We start from the raw sequence: 7012 nt of genomic DNA, 5'->3' as shown, positions 1-7012 counted from the left end.
CCTAGCTTACTCGTTCCTATGTCATCCGGTCGTGAAAAGAACACATTTCCTGTCTCCGTTTCATACCCGGCCTCGTGTCCAAAAGAGCAAGCCTCTCGCTTTCCAGGGAGCCTTCCCGCTGATCCTCCTTCGGGGTCCCCCACCTCCAGTCTTCATCCTCACTGCTGGAGTCCTTTCTTCTACTGAAAACCCCCTCTGTGGAGGCACAGACCTGACACCACAGAGAAAAGCTCTCACCATTCCTTCCATACCGGTTGAGGTCACCGTGGTTACCATGGTCTCAGTGTCCCCTTCAAGGGTCCGTGTTCTGGGGGATTGGACCCCACTGTGGCCATGGAGAGAGGTGCTGAAGCCCTCAAGAGTCAGGTCCTGGTGGCGGGTGGTTAGGTAACTAGGGACACACCCGCCGAGGGATTAAAATGGTTCTCACACCCTAGTTACCTCCCTTGACGGTGATGTGTATGAAACGTGCCAAGCAGGCCTCTGGATCCCCGGCCGCCTGTGTCGCCGTGGAACCACGCCCTCTTGCACTACACCCACTCTGATGTCAGCCTTCATGTGGTGATGCAGCTGAGAGGGCCTTCAGCACAGCTAAGCAAAGGCCATCGCCATGCACTCAATCTCCACATCTGTGATCCAGCACTTCTTTACAGTCGTACCCAGCCTCGGGTATTTTGTCACAGCAACAGAGAACAGGCTGTTGAATTGCCCGAGATCGCCCCGAACCATTCTGTGTTCCCAGACCCTCCCTGGGCTCTGTGGAGCCAGAAGCTCTCAGGGAGAAGCTGCAATCGGTCACAAGCCTTCAAGTGTCAGGAGCCGAAGGAATCACTCGTGTGCTCACTTTCTTCTCCAGGTGGAATGAACACACAGAGGCTTTCTCCAGCTTAAATGTGTTTGTGAGCCAGGCAACCGTGGGCCAGCAGTGTCCACAAAAAGTCAGATGGCTTCTAGAAGCAGGTGAAACATGGAAACCAGCCCCTGTCACAGTTCCAGGGAGCTCAGGCATGAGGACCTCAGCCTTAGGACCAACCCTGAAGTCTATCCTCCTGCCTCAGATTCCTACCAGAACTGGGTGGACCATGTCAGCGAGCCAGGGACTCAGTGAGCAGGAAGGCCCTGCCCAGCATTCCCTGGCTTAGATGGTGGGAAGAGATGAATTCTGAGGACTCACACAAAAGTCTTATGAATGAGAGAAGGGAGAAGTTCCATGCCATGAGCAGACACAGAATGTGGATTGCTTCTGACCCAGGAACAGGGATTATGAAAAACAGCCTTGTCCTTTAGAGTGCTGTGAACGCTGTCCCTGGTCTTGGTGACACATGTTTTCCACGGTCACTGAGGAGTGCTTGGCATGTTGTGAACTACTCAAGACTGTAAAGCTTGATTGATTTATATATAGCCATCAGCCTGATCCAACAGGGAATGGCATTTTTATTTGCGAACACTGACAATGGAAAGTAGAGAAATACATGTATACAGAAACACATAAACGCAAAATTCACACATAGGCACACTCAGAATCACACCACTAGAGGTACACACAGAACCCCCCACCATGGACCCAACCCCACACACCTAAGGGACTCAGTTGCTTCAGACACTGTAGGGAATGGCCGTAGCTCTTTGTCTGGCAGGTGAGTTTCCAGCGGCACACCCCTAGTCCCCATCCACAGCAGTAAGCTGAAGCCAGGTGGCTCTGTGCTCTGCACAGGACAGCCAGCAAGAGTGCTCCGGGGGCCCTCCTCACGAAGGCCAGCAGCCGTCAGCAGGGAGTGCAGAGCACGTACAGTCTCCCGTTCCTCCTGTGTCTGCCTGCCTTTGCAGAGACTGAGCCGCCATGAGGAGCAAACGGGCTGCGTCCCGTGTGCCCAGGCCTTTTGCTCACTTGGTCATCAGGACCTCCAGGGAACCTAGGAGAAAGCAGTGTAACTGCCGGCACGCCTGTGCTGCTGAGCCTTACTCGGGGAGCTTTCTCGGTCTGGCCCAGAACCCAGAACTTTCCAATCAACTCCTCGTGTGGCAATGAAAAAGAGATTAGCGTGGGCTCGGCTGAGCAGCCCTGGATGGGCCGTCAGTGGGGCAAAGCGGCTCTGGGTTCAGTGAGGACATTGGCATGACTTCATGTCTGCTGACCTCTGACATCGGAGGCGTCTGCCAGTGTAGACGCGCAGTTGACCTTCCTCCCCTAAGAGAATCATGCAAGTAGTCCACAACTTACATGGCTGGTCATCAAGCCCAGTGTTGAGTAGACATGAAGGAATTCAAGAAAACAAGACAAAGAAGGGCCTCCGCCCTGCCACGTCCCACAGAATCGCCTCGCTCAGGACCCGGAGGGAATTTACGAGAAGACAGTGTAACCGTGTCTAGCACTGGGGGTGCTGAAGCCACGTCCGGGAGCTTTCTTGGCCTGGCCCAGAACCCAGGACTTTCCAAGCAACTCCTCTGTGGCAGCGTCATAAGGAATTAGCTTGGGCTCAACTGAGCAGCCCTGGATGGACTGTCAATAGGACAAAAGGCTCTTTGTCTGGAAAGATTTTCCAGACATGTGGGCTGACCACTGAGCTGGGAAGCTGAGCGCACAGGTGGCCAGAGGCCTGGCTAGGAGTGGGCAGCGACCGCATCTCCTCTGGGCACGCGTGTCCTGCTCACGCCCTTCTTCACTGATACTCAGCCTCACACACTCCCTTCTGCCTGGACCCCCCAGGCCAGGGCAGAGTCCTCGAGAGGGGACTCCTACATAGCCACTGCCTGTGACCCCACCGCAAGCCCCTCCTGAGCATCACCCAGGCCCTGATCCCCACTGTCCACAAGTGTCCACCCCAGTGACCCAGTGTCCCTGTCCCTCCCCCCCCCACTGTCCCATCAGCACCCACCCAGCGGGATCCTGTCCTCCTCAACTACCAGGACATCCTACTCAGAAATTCCAGTTTCTTTCCCGACTAAAAATCTCTGGATGTAGCCGAGCATGGTAACACACGCTTGTAATCCCAGTACTTGGGAGGCTGAGACAGAGAGGCACAGTTCAAGGCCAGCCTCAGCTGCTTAGTGAGGCCCTCTGCAACTTAGTGAGACCTTATTTCAAAATAAAAAAGAAGCCGGGCGTGGTGGCGCACACTTGTAATCCCCACACTTGGGAGGCTGAGACAGGAGGATCACACAGGTTCGAAGCCAGCCTCAGCTACTAAGTGAGGCTCTCAGCAACTTAGTGAGACCCTGTTTCCAAATAAAATATAAGTCTGGGAGTATATCCTGGAGGTAGAAATCCCCTGGGTTCCACCCCCAGTACCATAAAAATAAATAAATAAATAAATAAATAATAATAAAAAAATAGGGGTGGGGGTGTAGCTCAGAGGTAGAATGCCCCTCCCTGGATTCCATTCCCAGTATCTCAAAAACAAACAACAACAACAACAAAAAAAGCTCTGGTCTAGATTGCTAATGCCTGGTGTGGGATTCTGCTAACCCTCTTCAGAAGCGTGTGCTCTGTGGTTACCCTTGTTGTTGTGTCTGTGGCTGGACAGCCCAGGAGCGTCCTGCTGTAAAGGGGGTGGAGGTGCGTGTGCCCTCCACACGTGTGCTCTGGAGCAGTGTGTAAGAGACTGGCATTGTTCATACCTGAAGCATCTGGTAGACAGCAGAGGTGGATCCTCAGGCTTGAAGTTTGCTTTGCAGAAACATTTGTTCCTATTCCTGGTGTTTCCGTTGAGGCTCGGTTTATCCGTTGCATAGCGAGACACAGGTATGAAGCCAGATGAGTTTTGGTGCCTTATATGTATACACACGTCAGTAGCCCACCCCCAGGTCAGCGTCCATCGCTAGTTCTGGCTCCCCCAAAACCTCGGTAGGACCACAGTGGTAATAACGATGCCTAATTCATTAGGGTTCACGAGTAAAACCAGCGACTCCGTGTATACTCTGAGCACAACAATTACACATAATTACACAGCAGGATGAGCTCGGCACGCCCTCCCAGGTGGAGGAGGGAGCAGGGATTCCTGCAGAACAATGCAGGGTGCGGAGGAGAGGGGTCAGAAACCAGGGCGAGGCTAAGGGAGAGGGGAGGAGGGCCGCAGAGGGATTTAACAGACACCGGCGATCCAGGACCACAAATACTTGGACGAATCCCGGACTTTCAGGAAAAGAGATAGAAACTGGGAAGGAGCTACAAAGCCGGGTTGACAGATAAGAAAAGGAATGGAACAGAGACATAAACAGAAGATAGTGTGCCAACTGCTGAGCCCGCAGCTTGCCCTAGCCCGCAGCCTCTGAGGTGACGGTGACAGAGGCGGCATGGCTTTGGGGAGAGCCAGGGCAGAGGGACAGTCAAGGTGGAGCTTGTCCCTGAGGCTCCTGGGATTTGCGGACCATCTCAGAGCACAAGTCTTCCTCATCCTTGTACTCTTGTCTCAGGGCCTCTGCCCTTCACCTCTGCAGCGAGCGATGCCCCCACTGTGCAGAGACCCTCCCTCTGTCCTGCTGGAGCTCCGAGAGGCAGCACTGTCTCCCTGACTTCCTGTCTCCGTCCTCTCTCCTTTTTCTCTCCGGGGCCTTTCTCCTCACCAATCTTTACTGCCCTAGGTTTTTCCAGTATTGGAATGTGGCTAGAAAGATGGAGGCTGTTCTACACCCTCCTTAATTAACCCGCCATCAAAACTCAGGAGCACCTGTCTTGGGCCTGAGATTGTGTTGGCTCCTAGTGCGGAGAATGGCAAGCAGCCCACGCACCAAGGGAGAGTCCTGGGCCTGGGGTGGCCTCGGGGATGTGGGAGGCATTTGACCCTCACAACAATCCCATAACTGGTTAGAGAGGGTGGACACAGCGTTAGAGGTCAAGTAACTGGTCCAAATCTTTGTAGTGCGCAAGATAGCAGGGAATTTATGTCCACGCAAGGAAATGGGACCTGACGGGCTTTGAACTAATCATGGATAGACCGGGAGGACAGCAGAAGGAGGTTTCACCAGGACTTTCAAAGCCTGTAGACGTCTAGCTCTAATTCCAAGTCTGTAAAATATGAAAAGACCGAGGATCTCCCGTCTCTTTCTCTTCCATACTCCTCCTCTCCCTCCCACGAGCAGGCTGCCCACCGGCCCGCTGAGAACCTTCCCACTGCGGCTCCCTCTGGGCCACCTTGAGAGCTACGGAGCCCTAATCCTCACTGCTGGAGTCACATCTGGTGTTGACAGTCCCCTCCGTGGAGACACAGACGTGAGCACACAGGCGCCCATTTCCTCCATACCAGTTGAGGTCACAGTCGGTGTCTCCCACAGGATCATTTGCTGGGGGCTTGGTCTCAGTGTTGACAAGGGGAGGAGGTGCCTGTCCACAGCCGGAGCAAGACCTCAGGCCTAGGCGGGATTTATTAAACACGGATGGGCAGCGAGTCCATCAGTACCAGGGCAGGAGTCGGGAAAGAGGAGGAGCAGGGAGGACACCGTCCCGGTCCTCACGGTGACCAGCCAGGACCAGAGCCCGTTAGCTCTGACCAGGAGAACAGAGCATTTGGGAGCGACGGTGGGAGACACGTGAGGCACACGGTCCCAGCAGTGTTCTCCAGGCCGTGCGAGGCAGCAGCAAGGACCAGAAGCCCGCGGCTCTGCCCCATCACCAGGCAGAGCTCACTCACTCTGCCCTGGAACCCTGGGCCCTGCTCTGCAGCCAGATGTGCCGCTGGCCGGGCCCGGGTAGGCCTCCTCCAGTTCAATGTGTTTCTGATCAGAGAACCCTCAGCCAGCAGTATCTACGCAGGACTGGTTATCAGGTGACTTCCAGAAAGAAGTGAACTGTGGAAACTGGCTCTGCACAGGAGTCAGGCCAGGGAACTTTCATCTCAGACCAACCCTTAAGTCCACCCTTCTGTCCCAGATTACAACCAGAACCGGTATAGCATGTCTGTGGACTTGGGGCTCCCTGAAAAAATTCTCTGCTCAGCACCCATGTTCATGATGGGGCAGGAGGAGAACTCTGGGGCCGTTCACAGAAGAGGCTTGTGAACAAGGGTCAAGAATCCTGTCTCTGGTAAGAAAGAAAGCAAAAAGAAATATTGAAATGTTATCTTTAAGTCATCAAAAGCTTGGTATCAGACAAATGAAACCATTATGTGAGATTATCATTTTTAATTTTAGATAAATTGCCATAATACTAGATGTCAACTACTAAGCCAAGCATGGGGGGGAGGGATAGGGAGAGAATGGGGTGGGGATTGGGTGGGGGCTGACTGGGAAAAGTGTGCATGTATGTTTACAAAAGTATGTATCCTACTATGATGTATGAATACAGTGCACCAATAAAAAAAAAGACAATTTAATGCTAAAAAAAAAAAAAAAGAATCCTGCTGGATCCATATCCTGTGCAGAAACAGGGGCCGACTGGCAGGCGACGCTCCGTGTTCAGTGAAGCTGCCACGGGCACTCTACCAGGGCTGTGAATCGTTTTGTCCCTGTAGAGCCTTGTGCACATTGCCCTGGGTTTTGACGGGCTATTTTAATGTATTAATTGAGGTATACTCGGCATACAATGAACTGCACACATGTAAACTTTATAGTTAATTCACATATCTCCATAATCTTGCTCCAGTGAGGATGGCCTTTTTGGTTGTGCACACGCAGGCTGGCTGGCACCTGGAGCACTATATATCTAGAGAAACACTCACACACAGGCACACCCAGTCACTCTTCAGGGATGCTCAGACAGCCACACCTGACCCCAGGGACCCAAACCCCCCACCTCCCAAGGAGCACAGTTGCTCGGGGACTATATAGAGAATGGCCAGAGTTCTCTATGTGAAGAACTGAGTTCCAGCACCATACCCCATCCTCACCAATGGCAGGAAGCTGGAGTCCCGGCACTCTGCCCACTGAGGCCACAGGCTGCCCCACCCGCCATCACCTGACCATCTATGTGGGGCCATCTCCAGATGCAAGAGCACCCACCTTGATGACGGAGGAGCCACTCAGGATCATGCCATGTCCTGGGCTTGTGCACGAGCCTCTGATTCACCTGGTGACATTT

This window comes from Muscardinus avellanarius, assembly GCF_963383645.1.
Source record: "Muscardinus avellanarius genome assembly, chromosome: 21".
Taxonomy (NCBI): domain Eukaryota; kingdom Metazoa; phylum Chordata; class Mammalia; order Rodentia; family Gliridae; genus Muscardinus; species Muscardinus avellanarius.
This window is presented reverse-complemented; position numbering follows the sequence as displayed.